Below are 19,270 nucleotides of genomic sequence, written 5' to 3'. Positions count from 1 at the left end.
TTTTCACTGGCAAATATAGTTTGGGAACGCTCCTATTTTGCCACGTAGAGTATCACTGACCTATGGTATTCTAGTGCTTGTACATTACATAATCTATTTAAATCATCCCCTGTTGGTGGACATTTTGGTGATTTCCAATTTTTGCTAGTAGTACTGTAAGCAATGCAGCCCTGATTATCTTGTAGATGTGTCCGTTTGCACATTTTTGAGTACATCTTTAGGAAAAAAAAAATTCCTGCAGGTGGAATGGCTGGATCAGAGGATAAGTATTCTGACTGCCCATCTTGTACCCGTTTACACTCTGACTATCCATTAAGAGATGTGCTTTCCCAGAGTGTTTAAATGTATTTCTAGAAAAAATGCTGCTGGGGCTATGTGGAAATTGGATTGGAAGAAGACCTAGGTGCCCCTGAGGGAGATGGTGTGTTCTAGGTAAATGGTCCAGGGAAGATTTGCTCTTTGGAGGTCAGAGAAGGCTTTCTGAAAGTGAAGCCCTTGAAGAATCAGGGGTTGCCCAGACAGACAGAGGAAAATCCTGTGTGGCCCTGCTGGCTGGCTCTTCCTGGTAGTTTGATCTGAAAAGATAATTTTGAGGGGATAAAAATGTTGTACGCTAAAGGATGTACCTCAGACTTACCTATAAGAATAAGGAGCAAGAAATCATTTGGAGAGGGTTAAGTAATGATGATATGTGAATTTTATGGAGAAGAAAAGTATAATGATAATAATAACATCAATAGTAGTAGCAGTTATAGTTTTCTATCCTTGCTAAGATATTTGTTTTTTCCTGATTCACAATCACATGGTAAAGTTGTATCTGAGAAATAGACACATGCATACCAGCTTTAAGTTTAGTACCGTGTCTCGGAAAAACTAGCATAATAGATGAAATAAGACTAAGAAAAAGGATTAGCTTGGGCTGAGCCATTCAAGCTTTTCGATTTTGCGTTAATGGCAGCTATTGTTCCTTAAAGAAGGTGTCAGGCACTGGATTATACATTGCTGTGCTTAGCTGCTCAATCACGGCTGACCCTTTGTGACCCCATGGACTGTAGCCCACCAGGCTCCTCTATCCATGGGGATTCTTCAGGCCAGAATACTGGAGTGGGTTGTCATGCCCTTCTCCAGGGGCTCTTCCCAACCCAGGGATTGAACCCAGGTCTCCTGCATTGCAGGCAGATTGTTTATCAGCTGAGCTATCAGGGAAGCATTATTCCACATGCATTTCTTTAACCCTTTTTAATTCTTATACTAACTCTCTGCATTAGGCACAATTATTTCCAATTTACAGATGAGAAAACTGAGAATCAAAGATGACAGTAGCTTGCTGAAGGCAACTTAACAAGGAAGTGGCAGAACCAGGATTCCACAGAGTAGTGTGACCCCAAAGCCTGCACTCTTACCCACTAGAACAGCCTCCTCCCCATTAGCTTGCTCAGCCCTCCAGAGCTCTGGAGAAGGAGTAGGCAAAGATGAAACAGAGATTCAAAAAGTTGTGGCTTTTTCAGAGGAAATATGAAGAATATATTGCAACCAGGGAAAATGTTTGCTAAATAACAGGGTGTGTGTATGTGGTGGGGGGGAACTGTGCGCATAATTGTTTAGACAGGATGCTCACAACTGTGTAAAAATAGAAATACCTGTGGGTTTGCTGCTTACCCATCTGGAATAGTCTAGGGCAGCCCTGGGTTTAACTTTCTGGTTTTCGGCAGTCCTGTATCAGGCGCTATGCTCTGACTTTAGGGAAGTTGGGGAAATTTGGCTACTGTTCTTAAAACTAAAGACTATATTGAAGGCATTTAAGTATTTTCAATACTGTTGAATGTTAGGACCAAACTGAAGCCAGGACAGGCTCTAAGGGGCAGGCTAGGCCTGAGGCTTAGTCTCTAGGAAAGCTGAGGCACTGGGAACTCCCGCAGGCAGTGTAGCTCGACCAATCAGAAAAAAATCCCCGTAGCCCCCGCCCACGCCAGACCTGAGCCAATCCGGATAGGGATGCGAGGTTAAAAGTCCCGTGCGCGTGTACGGTTTAACCAATCAGCTATGCTGTTACAGGAACAAAGAACCGTCTGTATAAAAGTAGATGTGATTCAGAGCTCCGGGCTCTCGTCGAGACTCCACTGGGCTGGATGAGACTTGAGCCCTAGCTAGTAATAAACCCCTTCATGCTTTTGCATTGCTGTGGACATCTTATTCTCTCAGTTTTGGGGACTCGGACTCTGGGCATAACATTGAACATTTAAATATGTAAGTATTATGGAACAAAGAGGGCTCCTAAAACCTTCCTAGGTGATAAGGTTGCTAGGAGCATATATATATATATATACACACACACACACACAAATATACACCTTGCTTAGTAGCTCACCCATGTCTGACTCTTTGCAACCCCATGGACTGTAGCCTGCCAGGCTCCTCTGTCCATGGGGACTCTCCAGGCCAGAATACTGGAGTGGGTTGCCATTTCCTCCTCCAGGGGATCTTCCCAATTCAGGAATCGAACCCGGGTCTCCTGTATTGCAGCCGGATTCTTTACCAGCTGAGCTGCCAGGGAAGCCCATATATGTGTGTGTGTGTGTGTGTGTGTGTGTGTGTGTGAGTGTGTGTGTGTGTGTGTGTGTGTGTGTAGTTGTAACGTGTGGGATCTATTCTCCTGACCAGAAATTGAACCCAGGCCCCTTGCATTGGGAGGATGGAGCTGTAGCCGCTGGACCACAGGGAAGTCCCTAGGTGCATCTTTCGTACTAACGTTTGGTCTTTGATTCTGGTTCCCGACAGAGAGCTCCTAAATCTTTAGGAATGCCCTGGGTGATAGGAGTGTCTGTTGTTTTAAGGAGGAGAATTTGGGTGGCGTGCCTATTGTTCTAATGAGGAGACCCTTGGTAAACTCATGGATGCTTCAGCATGGGAGCTGGTCACCAGAAAAAACCAAGCTGTGATTAGAAGTTTGGAACTTTCATCCTCCTAGAAGGGGAGAAGGGCTGGGAATTGAGTTAGTACTTGATCATGCCTATATAACGAAGCCCCCATAAAAATTCCTGAACTTCGAGGTTCTGAGAGCTTCCAGGTTGCTGAAAACATGGGGCTGTCGAGAGGGGTGGCCGCAGAGAGGGCATGGAAGCCTGGCCCGTCTTCCTCCACGTCGTGCCCAGGGCATCTCTTCCATCTGGCTGTTCCTGGCATGTTGTTCAGTCTCCAAGTTGTGTCTGGCTCTTTGAGGCTCCATCACCTGCGGCACTCCAGACTCTGGTCCTCCGCCGTCTCCTGGAGTTTGCACAACATCGTGTCCATCGAGTTGGTGATGCCATCTGGCCATCTCATCCTCTGCCACTCCCTTCTCCATTGGCCTTCAGTCCTTCCCATGTATTCCTGTTTGTAAACTGGTCACCTAGTAAGTAAATCGGGCTTCCATGGTGGTTTGGTGGTAAAGAATCTGCCTGCAGTGCAGGAGACTCGGGTTCAATCCCCGGGTCAGGAAGATCCCCTAGAGAAGGGCATGGCAGCTCACTCCAGTATTCTTGCCCAGGAAGTCTCATTGACAGAGGAGCCTGGTGGGCTACAGTCCGTGGGGCCACAAAGAGTCGGACACGACTGAGCATGCAAGGGTCTAAACTGCAGTCAAATGATCAACTCAGAGGAGAGGGTCATGGGAGCCCCCGACTCACAGCTGGGCAGCCAGAGGCACTGGAGGCTCAGCTCAGTGCAGTGCAGTCACTCAGTCGTGTCTGACTCTTTGTGACCCCATGAATTGCAGCACGCCAGGCCTCCCTGTCCATCACCAACTCCCGGAGTTCACTCAGACTCACGCCCATCAAGTCAGTGACACCATCCAGCCATCTCATTCTCTGTCATCCCCTTCTCCTCCTGCCCCCAATCCCTCCCAGCATCAGAGTCTTTTCCAATGAGTCAACTCCTTGCATGAGGTGGCCAAAGTACTGGAGTTTCAGCTTTAGCATCATTCCTTCCAAAGAAATCCCAGGGTTGATCTCCTTCAGAATGGAGTGGTTGGATCTCCTTGCAGTCCAAGGGACTCTCAAGAGTCTTCTCCAACACCACAGTTCAAAAGCATCAATTCTTCGGTGCTCAGCTTTCTTCACAGTCCAGCTCTCACATCCATACACGACTACTGGAAAAACCATAGCCTTGACTAGATGGACCTTTGTCGGCAAAGTAATGTCCCCAGTTTTAAATATGCTATCTAGGTTGGTCATAACTTTTCTTCCAAGGAGTAAGCATCTTTTATTTTATTTATTTATTTCTTAGCATCTTTTAATTTCATGGCTGCAGTCACCATCTACAGTGATTTTGGAGCCCCACAAAAATAAAGTCTGACACTGTTTCCCCTGTACTGGAGGCTAAGGCTTGTGTTTGGCATCTGAAGTGGGCAGTCCTGTGGGCCTGTCTTTAACCTGTGGGCTCTGACCCTAATTCCAAGTCCATAATGTCAGAATTGAATTGAACTGAACTGTAGAACACCCAGCTGGTGTCACAGAGTTGTCAGTGTGGGGAAAACACCTCCACATCTGGTGAGAAAGTCAAGTTCTTTGAGTAGCAAAGAAGAAATAGTGTTTCCCCTTTACACATATACACACACACATTTCAGGGTTGCTACAATGACTCAAACTTTTTTAAAATACGAAACTTGGGAAAAGCCTACAGGTGATATTCGATACAAACCTAGAAGGTTAAGGAAGCAGACATTTTGAGAGAGTAGCTTACCCTTACTAATTAATGTAAATTGATAGCAATGTCTTACCGATTCATCGCTCCAGTCATTGGATTTCTGTGGTGATTGTTTTTTAAAGGTTAGCCTTGACCAGCTCCATTATAATTTTTTTCCAGTAGTATAAGCAAACAGAATCAAGAGAGGAGGCTTATATTTATTTCAAATAGTGAAAGTAACAGCTATCAATTGTTTGTTTCAGAAAGGCTGTTTGGAATGTCTGTATTTGATCGTTTGTTCACCCTGCCTTCGCGTCAGTTCTGCTTCTTACTCATTTGATTCATCCGTCTCTTTATTTATCTCGCATTTCCTGGTCTTCTATTGTATGCCTAGTGCTGTGTTAGGCGCTGGAAGCATAATAGTGAGCAGCACTTGGTGCCTGCCCATGCGGGATTTGCTGGTAGACCTAGAAACATAAAGAGATAATTATAGCACAGTTTGATCGGTGTCATTTCAATGCAGTTTAATGTGTGTGCAGATGGTCTACACAACCCAGGATGCTGGGCTGGCCACTGTCACAGACAGTAGAGAATTAGAGATTCGGCCTTGCCCTCAAGGAGCTCATAGTCTAGTGAGAAAGACAGTGAACAATTGTTGTTGTTGTTGTTCACTTGCCAAATCACGTCTAACCCTTTGCAGCCCCATGGACTGCAACACACCAGGCTCCTCTGTCCTCCCCTCTCTCCTGGAGTTTGCTCAAATTCATGTCCACTGAGTCAGTGAAGCTATCTAACCATCTCATCCTCTGTCGTCCCCTTCTCCTTTTGCCTTCGATCTTTCCCAGCCTCAAGGTATTTTCCAATGAGTCAGCTGTTTGCGTCAGGTGGCCAAAGTATTGGAGCTTCAGCTTCAGCAAAAAAAAAGGTAACTAATCCATTACAAATAACTGTCATTTATAAGGGAATTAAGCAAGGTTTGGGGATGAAAAATAATAAGGACAGGGGACTCTGTTTTCGCAGAACGGTCCAGGAAGTATTATGATGGAGGCACTGGAGGGGACTGTGGGAGCAGGGAGGGGAAGCTAGTATAATGTATGCTGGAGGAGTTGGGGAGGGCTTTGCTAGAGAGTTCCTCCCAAGTTAAATCTGAAAAGATAGGGAAGAGTTAAACAGGGGGAGAATGTCAAGATGGGCAATCCTAAGAGAGAGAGAGAGAACTGGGGTAGAAAAGTTTGAAGATGTCAAGATGATGGAAACCCTGGGTCTGCTGGAAGATCAACAGATGATGCAGCGGCAATGGAGTCCAGAGCTCAGGTTGGAAGGGTTCGGGTGGGAGGGGACGAGATGGAGCCGCAGTGATAAAGCAAGGTCAGATCATGTGTGGCCACCGAGGCCTGGCTAAAAACGCTTGGAATTTAATGATGATAACACATGGAGCTGAGCAGCCTATGGCCCTGAGCACTTAAAGTTCGCCCAGCTTTCCATGGGTCTCATAAAACCAGACGGTACCGATTGTATTTCATGCCATGATTAAGTTGTGTACTTTAAAAGAGTGTTACAGGTGGCCCACTGAAGATTTGTGTTTTCCTTTTTCATCTCTAGGGAAAGATGAGCTTAAAGGACCTCTCTGGGTAACTCACCTTTGACTGCTTAAAGTTTGCCCACTCTGAAGGGGGACAGGTAAGACACCTGGAGATGAAAAATAAAAAGAGGTTTGGAGCCCCAAAGGGCAGACATGCACACAGATTTTGAAATGGACTCCTGGCAGGCTAGAGCCTTGGAGAATGGCTGTATGAGGAACTGGGCATGGGGTGTGTGGTGAACAGCGAGAGCTGGATGGCTCCTGGGGACCCCCGGCACCTGCTGGGGAACTGGGCCTGCAGAGCCGTCCATCCAACGTCAAGGTCAACACAGCATGACCGCACCAGGGAGAAAGCAAACTCCAGATCGCCTGCTTGCTGTGGGGGTTAGGAGACCTCTCCCTGCTGGGGTTGCTTTAGCTTTGGAGCTCAGGGGAACACTCTGGAAAGTTCCATCAGCGAAGTATCGTGTTTCTTGTTAACCAGGTATTGCCTTTCTCAAGTTGGTGGTTTTGATTTGAGAAAAAAAGAAGTGATCACATTTGTACATTTGAGTTTTTGAAGACAGTCTTACAAATCACAGCTGTAAAATAAAATAACCTAGAGTAATTTGACCTGAAGTTTCTAACATTTTGAAGGTTGACTAGATCTTACAAGACAGAGGCCCTCTGGCTCTCCCAGGGGCCAGTGCAGTAGAAGGCAGGGCTGGGAAAGCTCCGCGGTTTATGAGTCGGGTGCAATCAGTGGTAAAGAATCCACCTGGCAAGCAGGAGATGAGGATGTGATCACTCATGGATTCGGGTGATCCCCCTCCAGTTCAATCCCTGGGTCGGGAAGATCCCCTGGAGAAGGAAATGGCAACCCACTCAGTATTCTTGCCTGGGAAGTCCCATGGACAGAGGAGCCTGGCGGGCTACAGTCCATGTGCTCGCAAAGAGTTGGATACAACTTCAGCACTAAACAGCAACAAGAACATTAGCTTTCTCAGAGGTGGTTAGTTCTATTGTCCCATTTGCCACTGAGACAATGGAGGCTCAAAGGAGTGCTGACTTGCCCCGGATCATCCTGCAAGCTAGGGGTGGGGCAGGGAGTGAACTCAGGTGTTCTACTTCCCTGGGCAAGGCTATTAGGACTTCAGCAAAGCACCACCACTGCTGAAACAGCAGTGAGAAAGAAGAAAGAGGAGAAGAAGTAAGAGGGAAAGAGAGAGAGGCACAAAAGAACAGGAGGAAGGGAAAGGAGAAGTGGGAGGAGCTGCAAAGTGGAGGACCGAGCTCAACCTTTGATGAAAACCTTAACCTAGAGGTGCCCAGTCTCCAGGATTTAGCGCCTAATTAGATCTAATCTGAGGTGACATTGACAGAATAATAATAGAAATAAACTGCACAATAAATCTAATGTGCTTGAATCATCCCCAAGTCATCCTCCCGCACCCTGGTCTGTGGGAAAATTGTCTTCCACGAAATCCATCCTTGGTGCCAAAAAGGTTGGGGATGACTGCAGCCGAATCACCTGTTATGCATGACTTTCTGTTGTTTGTTTTTTACTTCCTCTAAGCCCAAAGAAGGTAACGCATTGATGGCCTGATTGTGTTTCTACCACGACTTGCAACCCAAGATGCAGCCCAGCCTCTGAAAAGCCCATTGTTCCAGGCAGTGATGTTATAACTCTCTGTAAACGGGCGTCCAGGGCACCCAGCGCTGCCCGCCCCACCCCACTGGTGACCTGCAGGGACAGCTGAATGCCTTCTGGTCCACTGAGCCCAGAGGAGTGGGGCTGGGTTTTCAGAAACAGCAGGGCTGATTCATCGAGAACAAAAGCCAGCTCTTCTGCTAAATCCCTGGCCATCAAGGGCGGCGAGGCAAGCAGGCCCCTGCGCCCCTCTGCAGAAACTCCTTCATCCAGCTACCGCGGTGGGGCTCCATGGCAGGAGAGCCAGCTTCCCGCTGCCCCGTCCTTCAGCCTCGCCTGCTCTCAGACGCCCCTGGGAAGCAGTGGCTTGGGAATGAAATCTGGATTCTTGTCCTGGTCCTGCCATTTCCCAGCGGTGCAATGTAAATGAGGAACTTCACTTCTCTGAGCCTCAGTTTCTCCATCTGTGAACTGGGAGTGAAATAGTTCCAGCCAGAGGAACTGCTGTCAGATTTGAGGGAGATAACGCCCAGAACAGGACCCTGCGACGGTTTGTCCTCTTGCCATCTGGCATCATCTTTCATAATTCAGTCCGGTACCTTGCATTCCAGACACGTTGGCACAGCTCACCCATCTTAGCTCCTCCACGTCATTACCTGTTCAGTTCAGTTCAGTCGCTCAGTCATGTTCGACTCTTTGCGACCCCATGAATCGCAGCACGCCAGGCCTCCCTGTTCATCACCATCTCCCGGAGTTCACTCAGACTCACGTCCATCAAGTCGGTGATGCCATCCAGCCATCTCATCCTGGGTCGTCACCTTCTCCTCCTGCCCCCAATCCCTCCCAGCATCAGAGTCTTTTCCAATGAGTCAACTCTTCATATGAGGTGGTCAAAGTACTGGAGCTTCAGCTTCAGCATCATTCCTTCCAAAGAAATCCCAGGGTTGATTGCCTTCAGAATGGACTGGTTGGATCTCCTTGCAGTCCAAGGGACTCTCAAGAGTCTTCTCCAGCACCACAATTCAAAAGTATCAATTCTTCAGCACTCAGCCTTCTTCACAGTCCAACTCTCACATCCATACATGACTACTGGAATAACCATAGCCTTGACTAGATGGACCTTAGTCAGCAAAGTAACGTCTCTGCTTTTGAATATTCTATCTAGGTTGGTCATAACTTTTCTTCCAAGGAGTAAGCGTCTTTTAATTTCATGGCTGCAGTCACCATCTGCAGTGATTTTGGAGCCCCCCCAAAAATAAAGTCTGACACTGTTTCCACTGTTTCCTCATCTATTTCCCATGAAGTGATGGGACTGGATGCCATGATCTTCATTTTCTGAATGTTGAGCTTTAAGCCAACTTTTTCACTCTCCTCTTTCACTTCCATCAAGAGGCTTTTTAGCTCCTCTTCACTTTCTGCCATAAGGGTGGTGTCATCTGCATATCTGAGGTTATTGATATTTCTCCAGGCAATCTTGATTCCAGCTTGTGTTTCTTCCAGTCCAGCATTTCTCATGATGTACTCTGCATGTAAGTTAAATAAGCAGGGTGACAATATACAGCCTTGACACACTCCTTTTCCTATTTGGAACCAGTCTGTTGTTCCATGTCCAGTTCTAACTGTTGCTTCCTGGCCTGCATACAGATTTCTCAAGAGGCAGGTTAGGTGGTCTGGTATTCCCATCTCTTTCAGAATTTTCCACAGTTTATTGTGATCCATGCAGTCAAAGGCTTTGACATAGTCAATAAAGCAGAAATAGATGTTTTTCTGGAACCCTCTTGCTTTTTCCATGATCCAGCAGAACGTGGACAGAACGTGGTCCACTGGAGAAGGGAATGACAAGCCACTTCAGTATTCTTGCCTTGAGAACCTCATGAACAGTATGAAAAGGCAAAATGATAGGATACTGAGAGAGGAGCTCCCCAGGTCAGTAGGTGCCCAATATGCTACTGAAGATCAGTGGAGAAATAACTCCAGAAAGAATGAAGGGATGGAGCCAAAGCAACAATAATACCCAGTTGTGGATGTGACTGGTGATAGAAGCAAGGTCCGATGCTGTAAAGAGCAATATTGCATAGGAACCTGGATTGTTAGGTCCATGAATCAAGGCAAATTGGAAGCGGTTAAACAGGAGATGGCAAGAGTGAATGTCGACATCCTAGGAATCAGCCAACTAAAATGGACTGGAATGGGTGAATTTAACTCAGACGACCATTATATCTACTACTGCAGGCAGGAATCCCTTAGAAGAAATGGAGTAGCCATCATGGTCAACAAGAGTCAGAAATGCAGTACTTGGATGCAATCTCAAAAACGACAAAATGATCTCTGTTCGTCTCCAAGGCAAACTATTCAATATCACAGTTATCCAAGTCCATGCCCCAACCAGTAATGCTGAAGAAGCTGAAGTTGAACGGTTTTATGAAGACCCACAAGACCTTTTAGAACTAACACCCAAAAAAGATGTCCTTTTCATTATAGGGGACTGGAATGCAAAAGTAGGAAGTCAAGAAACACCTGGAGTAACAGGCAAATTTGGCCTTGGAATGCGGAATGAAGCAGGGCAAAGACTAATAGAGTTTTGCCAAGAAAATGCACTGGTCATAGCAAACACCCTCTTCCAACAACACAAGAGAAGACTCTACACATGGACATCACCAGATGATCAACACCGAAATCAGACTGATTATATTCTATGCATCCAAAGATGGAGAAGCTCTATACAGTCAACAAAAACAAGACCAGGAGCTGACTGTGGCTCAGATCAAGTACTCCTTATTACCAAATTCAGACTTAAATTGAAGAAAGTAGGGAAAACCACTAGACCATTCAGGTATGACCTAAATCAAATCCCTTATGATTATACAGTGGAAGTGAGAAATAGATTTAAGGGCCTAGATCTGATAGAGTGCCTGATGAACTATGGATTGAGGTTCGTGACATTGTACAGGAGACAGGGATCAAGACCTTCCCCATGGAAAAGAAATGCAAACAAGCAAAATGGCTGTCTGGGGAGGCCTTACAAATAGCTGTGAAAAGAAGAGAGGCGAAAAGCAAAGGAGAAAAGGAAAGATAAAAGCATTATCTGTCGGCTTCCCATAATGATACCAGCTTCTGTTTACAGAGCCCCTGCTATGCCCCAGGCCTTGCTGCTAGCAGTTAACATGGATAATTTCACTTCATTTTCCCACCACCCTGTGAGGTGGATGGTTATCAAATAAAGAAACTGAGGCAGAAAGCGGGATATTCCAAGGTCCAGCTCATCTCCTTCTTTGAAGTCTTCTTGGATCCTGTCCCCACCCTCCCCTCCCATTCCCACCCTGAGCTTCCTCTTTCTTAGTTCCTGTAACACCCTACTGTAATTGTCTGTTTCCTTGGCCACAGGCCCTGCAACGGCTGAGTCTATGACTGATTCATCTCTATGCCCATCACCCAAGGCACAGACAGGGCTTGTACACAGAAAAACAGTAAGTAGACAATAAATAAGGAAAAAACCCCAAAACATGAACTTCCTGTGTGGGTACAGAATAAAAGAATATAAAAATAGCACTGTATCAAAGGGTGGTTTTTTTTTTTTTTGGTGTGTGTGTGTGTATGTGTGTGTGTGGAAGGGGTTTTATGAATTACTTTTTATTTGTATAGCACAGCAGTTTACAATTTTTCTTAAAATAGGCTTACATTTCTTAAACAACTCCAGGTACTTTCCACATAAAGAAATACAAAGCATTATATAAAATGTACAGGCAAGGGCCTAACCTCAGTCCCTAATATTATCAAGATGAAGAGAAAAAAAAATCATGATCAAGAATAGGAGGCATAGAAAAGGTTTCATCTTCCCCTTGACTTTCACTTTGGCTGTAGAAAGAGCCTGGAGTTTGGAGACAGACCTAGGTTCAAACCCCAGACAGCCACTCAGCACCTGAATCGGGTTCCTTCCCTTTTCTGAGCCTGTTGTTGTTCAGCCACTCAGTCGTGTCCGACTCTTTGCAGCCCTGTGGACTGCAGCACGCCAGGCTCCCCTGTCCATCACCAACTCCCAGAGCTTGCTCAAACTCATGTCCATCGAGTCGGTAATGCCATCCAACGATCTCGTCCTCTGTCTTCCCCTTCTCGAGACTTCTGCCTTCAATCTTTCCCGGCATCAGGGTCTTTTCTAATGTGCCAGCTCTTCGTATTGTATCATGCGGCCAAAGTACTGGAGCTTCAGCCTCAGCATCAGTCCTTCCAATGAATATTCAGGGTTGACTTCCTTTAGGATGGGCTGGTTTGATCTCCTTGGGATTATTCATGAGCCTGTTTATTTATTTGTAATATCGAAGATGATACGTAACTTGGAAGTAGCTGCAAGACTTACTTGAAATAGTAAAGTGACCAACAAGCAAAAGTGGTGCTTATAATTACAGTTCTAGTTTTTGTTGTTGAAAGTGCTACTTACTATCTTAGGACCAGCTATCTGTAGCTGCAGATGGCAGTGACATGCATGGCAGAAAGAAGGGCATCTGGGTGCTTTTGAAATTTCCTTGAAAATCCAACCTGGGAGGCCGGATGGCGGGGGAATCAGAAGTAGAATCCTCTCTGAAGCTCATGGTGTTCAACATCTTACTGGCATATATGGGGCACAATGATAGAATCAGGCCTTTTAGGAATTCCAGTGATGTGGGAATGTACAAACTATGGGTTAGGACTGAGCTGACAGTGACCTTACGGCAGCCATACGTCTAACTCCTCGTTAAAATAGTAAGACGCACAGCTTCCTCCTCAAGGCATTCAGAAGACGTTAGGGCTGCCAGCTCTTGAGATTCAAGCTGCAGCCTCTCCTGAGAGCTACAGTCCTGACGCATCCCAACCCACTCTCGTTTCCCTCATTTATCGATCAGTTAATTTAGCAAAAACTTGCTAAGCACCAGCTCTGTGCCAGGCACTGTTTGACACTGAGTATATATTGACAAACCAAGCGAGCACACTTCTTCCCTCCACTGAGCGCCCAGCCAGTGAGCAGGAGAGGCTCATAGACAGGCAGTCTCAATGCAGAGACTTGAATGGGGGAAACCCAGGCCGCTGCCAAATGCTAAACAGGCTCTTGGATAGGACTGGGGGATGGGGCCAGTCAGGAAGAGGGGAAGCTCTGATCTCGGCAGCCTTTGCTGATTTCCCTGGTGTAAATATCCCCACCAACGTTTGTTTCAGGTTGCCAGTATGCCATCACTGAAGGTGAAACTGGGAAGCGATGAGGAACAGCACAGTATTTATAATAGTATTTTTACCATAAATAGCTAAAAACAAAAGCCTTAAGAGCTTAGTTGCTTAGTCGCTAAGTTGTATCTGACTCTTCCGCGATGCCGTGGACTGTAGCCCGCCATGCTCCTCTCCAAGGGATTTCCCGGGCAAGAACACTGGAGTGGGTTGGCAGTTCCTTCTCCAGGGGATCTTCCCAACCCAGGGATCGAACCAGCAGGGGATGGAACCCTGGTTTCCTGCAGGGCAGGCAGATTCTTTACCACTGAGCTATCAAGGGAGACTATAGGTCACAGTAGAGTAAACTAATTAGGCTGTGACAGCTTCTGAGACATTATCACCTTCATGATTTTTTTAATAATAAGCATATAAACATTAATTTTTATTGAAGAGTGTGTTTAACAGCTAGCTGTAAAAGTTCCTGGAAACTTAACAAGCAGCTCTTGTAAGCCAGTGCAGGCTGGCTCCAGCACGCCACCAGAAGCACCCAGGCTGAAGCAAAACAGACTCCTCCCTTTCTCCAGCCTTGGTTTCTCCCAGCCTGCACATCTTCCCTTAGCGAAGGATGCCGTCCCATTTCTGCCTCCATTCTTACTCTTCACGGCCTTCCCCCGAGGGAAGCTGTTCACTCTGTCTGGCTTCCCCTCCCCTTTTCTTTTCATCCACGGGTTACAGTGGGAGCGGCCGGTTTGGGGCAGTTTGACCCCACCACTCTGGCTAGAGTCAGCTGGATAAAGGGTAGGCATCTGACCCAAGTTGGCATGTGGGCCACAGACAGTGAGTCCAGCTCACTGCTGGTAAAAGTCATTTTGTGGAAGGCAGAGATTCCTTTCTGATGTGATGCAGAGCAGCGAAGCAGATGGGGAGATCCAAATGATGAAGTGACGGTCCTGGCTGGGTTTCCTTCGTACTCAGGCCAGGCTGCCAGTCTGAAACCGAGGTCCGGCTGCACCCCTGCCCTGGGGACTTTGGGACGTTCCAGGATCTCCTGAGAGCACTTCTTCAGTTCTTCCTTTGCACAAAATCTCCACCTGGGCTTTGCTTCCAGGAACCTGATGCAAGGCTTTCACTGCTCAAAAGACAGTTGTCTTGGGCTTCCCTGGTGGCTCAGTGGTGAAGAGTCTGCCTGCCAGTGAAGGAAACACAGGTTCAACCCCTGGTCCAGGAAGATCCCTCATGCTGCAGAGCAACTAAATCCATGTGCCACAGCCACTGAGCCTGAGCTCTCAGAGCCGAGGAGCCGCAGCTCCTGGAGCGGGAGCACCCTAGAGACAGTGCTCCGCAGCCAGAGACGCCTGCACAGTGGCGGCTCCTGGAGCGGGAGCACCCTAGAGACGGTGCTCCGCAGCCAGAGAAGCCTCCACATGAGAAGCCCTCGCGTTGTAACCAGAGCAAAGCCCAGGTGGCAGCGGAAGGCCCAGCACACTAAGAATAAGTAAAAGCATATTTTAAAAAGTCTTGTCTTAATAAGTTGGCCTTCACACGTGACTGGCTCTCACAGGCCCAGTTAATTAACCATGACTGCTCTGGTCCAAACTGTAGTTCCGCACTCGGATAGTCTGGCTCGGCGGCGGCGTCCACCCCTAACGCTGCCACCGTGTTTGGAGTGGGCTCGGACTCCAAATGAAGTCATGGGTGCCAAGTGAGGGCCACCCCTGTGGGTGGGGAAAGGCATTCTCAGAAGAGAGAACGGGCACCTCTCGTTGTCTACTGCACGGCCTGGGGGTGGCTTCTGTCTCCCCCAGCCTCACTCCCAGGAAAGAAGTGGTCTTCTGACAAAAGACGTCAAAGTGCTTCCGTGAGAGGAGAATCATGTCAGCGAGAGCAAGAAGACATTCGCTCTGAAGGTGAGACATGGGGCACACAGTCCTACTGACCCCTAGACCGATGGGGTAGTGTACCGAAAGGAGTGCAAAAGGAGTCTAGAAAGAAATGAGAAAAAGACAACAAGAGAGGGTGTCTATACATCCATGCCAGGCAGACCTGACCCTGACGGAGGGGTCAGGCCGAGGTACACCCCGATTAGCTGTGACATGCACGTCACCCCACTGATGTATGCAGAGCAAAGTGCGGGGGATTCGCTCGGCCCTCTGATGTCACGTTGGCTGTCTCTACTGCCGTCATAATCATTATTTTAAATTATCCCCAGTGAGAGCCTAGATGAACGGGCTTCTCCAGTACCAAGAGGAGCCATCCGAGGGTTCTGCGGGCAAGCCTCTCTGCATTCTTGGCTTGATTTCTCCGCTTCTACAATGAGGGGTGGGACTAGATGTTCCCGGATGTGGCCTTCCTCCCAAAGTCGTATCTTCCAGTTTTCTGGACACACAGATTCAGAGGTTTCCCTCTCTGCCCAAGAGAAGTTGCTGGGGTTGGAAATGACACGTTAGATAATTCCAGGTCATGTGTGTGCCAGGGGCCGTAATCAGAGAGCTGAGAACCGAATAGTCTGTGTTTATGCCTTTCTCCCCCACCTGTCCCACAGGCTGCCTCCAGAAAAAGCAGGCAGGGGTGGAGAGAGAGAGCAGAATCCTGTGGTGAGTGGAGGCGCCTTGCTCAGTTCTCCCAGGAGGTGGAACTGGACAGTTTCCCAAGCCTGCCAGAGCAGCAGAGTGAGACCCAGGACGCTGAGCAGAGTGGGGGCCATGCACCCAGCTGTGCTCGGTGTCACCTGTGTGAACGCAGGAGAGCTGCTTAACCCTCCTGGTGCCCGGGGCTCCTCCTCTGAAAATGGCACCCCTGATGCCTGCCTCGGGTGGGAGAAGGTGCGGGGAGTGTGCGGGGAGTGTGCAGGGGAGTGTGCGGGGGACGGGGAGTGTGCGGGGGTATGTGGGGAAGGGGGCAGATCAAGCAGGCGAGGAGGTGAGGATGAAGGTTGGGAGCATTCGGGAAGCCGAGAGCATGGCCCAAGCGCTCAAGAAATGGTTCCTATCATCACTCAGTTCAGTTCAGTTCAGTCACTCAGTCGTGTCCGGCTCTTTGCGACCCCATGAATTGCAGCACACCAGGCCTCCTGTGCATCATCAACTCCCGGAGTTCACTCAGACTCACGTCCATTGAGTCAGTGATGCCATCCAGCCATCTCATCCTCTGTCATCCTCTTCTCCTCCTGCCCCCAATCCCTCCCAGCATCATGGTAGTTTCCAATGAGTCAACTCTTTGCATGAGGTGGCCAAAGTACTGGAGTTTCAGCTTCAGCATCAGTCCTACCAATGAACACCCAGGACTGATCTCCTTCAGAATGGACTGGTTGGATCTCCTTGCAGTCCAAGGGACTCACAACAGTCTTCTCCAATGCTACAGTTCAAAAGCATCAATTCTTCGGCACTCAGCCTTCTTCACAGTCCAACTCTCACATCCATACATGACCCCTGGAAAAACCATAGCCTTGACTAGATGGACCTTTGTTGGCAAAGTATGTCTCTGCTTTTGAATATGCTATCTAGGTTGGTCATAACTTTTCTTCCAAGGAGTAAGTGTCTTTTAATTTCATGGCTGCAATTACCATATGCAGTGATTTTGGAGCCCCCCAAAATAAAATCTGACACTGTTTCCCCATCTATTTCCTATGAAGTGATGGGACCGGATGCCATGATCTTCGTTTTCTGAATGTTGAGCTTTAAGTCAACTTTTTCACTCTCCTCTTTCACGTTCATCAAGAGGCTCCTTAGTTCCTCTTCACTTTCTGCCATAAGGGTGGTGTCATCTGCATATCTGAGGTTATTGATATTTCTCCAGGCAATCTTGATTCCAGCTTGTGCTTCTTCCAGCCCAGCATTGCTCATGATGTACTCTGCGTATAAGTTAAATAAGCAGGGTGACAATATACAGCCTTGACTTCCTCCTCTTTCTATTTGGAATCAGTCTGTTGTTCCATGTCCAGTTCTAACTGTTGCTTCTTGACCTGCATACAGGTTTCTCATGAGGCAGGTCAGGTGGTCTGGTATTCCCATCTCTCTCAGAATTTTCCACAGTTTATTGTGATCCACACAGTCAAAGGCTTTGGCATAGTCAATAAAGCAGAAACAGATATTTTTCTGGAACTCTCTTGCTTTTTCCATGATCCAGCGGATGTTGGTAATTTGATCTCTGGTTCCTCTGCCTTTTCTAAAACCAGCTTGAACATTAGGATGTTCAAGGTTCACGTATTGCTGAAGCCTGGCTTGGAGAATTTTGAGCATTACTTTACTAGTGTGTGAGATGAGTGCAATTGTGCGGTAGTTTGAGCATTCTTTGGCATTGCCTTTCTTTGGGATTAGAATGAAAACTGACCTTTTCCAGTCCTGTGGCCCCTGCTGAGTTTTCCAAATTTGCTGGTATATTGAGTGCAGCACTTTCACAGCATCATCTTTTAAGACTTGAAATAGCTCAACTGGAATTCCATCACCTCCACTAGCTTTGTTCGTAGTGATGCTTTGTAAGGCCCACTTGACTTCACATTCCAGGATGTCTGGCTCTAGATGAGTGATCACACCATCGTGATTATCTTGGTCGTGAAGATCTTTTTTGTACAGTTGTGTTGTGTATTCTTGCCACCTCTTCTTAATATCTTCTGCTTCTGTTAGGCCCATACTATTTCTGTCCTTTATCGAGCCCATCTTTGCATGAAATGTTCCCTTGGTATCTCTGATTTTCTTGAAGAGATTGCTAGTCTTTTCCATTCTGTTGTTTTCCTCTATTTCTTTGCATTGATCGCTGAGGAAGGCTTTCTTATCTCTTCTTGCTATTCTTTGGAACTCTGCATTCAGATGCTTATATCTTTCCTTTTCACTTCTCTTCTCTTCACAGCTATTTGTAAGGCCTCCTCAGACAGCCATTTTGCTTTTTTTGCGTTTCTTTTCCAAGGGAATGGTCTTGATCCTTGCCTCCTGTACAATGTCATGAACCTCTATCCATAGTTCATCAGGCATTCTATCTATCAGATCTAGTCCCTTAAATCTATTTTTCACTTCCACTGTATAATCATAAGGGATTAGATTTCGGTCATACCTGACAGAATGTGGTCCACTGGAGAAGGGAATGGTAAACCAGTTCAGTATTCTTGCCTTGAGAACCTCATGAATGGTATGAAAAGGCAAAGTGATAGGATACTGAGAGAGGAGCTCCCCAGGTCAGTAGGTGCCCAACATGCTACTGGAGATCAGTGGAGAAATAACTCCAGAAAGAATGAAGGGATGGAGCCAAAGCAAAAACAATACCCAGTTGTGGATGTGACTGGTGATAGAAGCAAGGTCAGATGCTGTGAAGAGCAATATTGCATAGGAACCTGGAATGTTAGGTCGATGAATCAAGGCAAATTGGAAGTGGTCAAACAGGAGATGGCAAGAGTGAACGTTGACATTCTAGGAATCAGTGAAATAAGATGGAGAGGAATGGGTGAATCTAACTCAGATGACCATTATATCTACTACTGTGGGCAGGAATCCCTCAGAAGAAATGGAGTAGCCATCATGGTCAATAAAAGAGTCCGAAATGCAGTACTTGGATGCAATCTCAAAAACGACAGAATGATCTCTGTTCGTTTCCAAGGCAAACCATTCAATATCACAGTAATCCACACCTATGCCCCAACCAGTAACACTGAAGAAGCTGAAGCTGAATGGTTCTATGAAGACCTACAAGGCCTTTTAGAACTAACACCCCCCAAAAATGTCCTTTTCATTATAGGGGACTGGAATGCAAAAGTAGGAAGTCAAGAAACACCTGGAATAACAAGCAAATTTGGCCTTGGAGTACAGAATGAAGCAGGGCAAAAGCTAATAGAGTTTTGCCAAGAAAATGCACTGGTCATAGCAAACACTCTCTTCCAACAACACAAGAGAAGACTCTACACATGGACGTCACCAGATGGTCAACACTGAAATCAGACTGATTATATTCTATGCAGCCAAAGATGGAGAAGCTCTATACAGTCAGCAAAACAAGACCAGGAGCTGACTGTGGCTCAGATCAAGAACTCCTTATTACCAAATTCAGACTTATATTGAAGAAAGTAGGGAAAACCACTAGACCATTCAGGTATGACCTAAATCAGATCCCTGTCATCACTAGAGATGTAGAAAACAGTTGCGGCAGGAGAAGAACCTGGCTGGGAATCTCCAGGTCCTGTGGCTTCCCTGGCTGATACTTAATAGAAAAACTAGGAAAAACCACGAGAGATCAAA

This window comes from Ovis canadensis, chromosome 2 (assembly GCF_042477335.2).
Source record: "Ovis canadensis isolate MfBH-ARS-UI-01 breed Bighorn chromosome 2, ARS-UI_OviCan_v2, whole genome shotgun sequence".
NCBI classification, from domain to species: domain Eukaryota; kingdom Metazoa; phylum Chordata; class Mammalia; order Artiodactyla; family Bovidae; genus Ovis; species Ovis canadensis.
The sequence above is the reverse complement of the archived record's forward strand: the minus strand, read 5'-3'. Positions refer to the sequence as shown.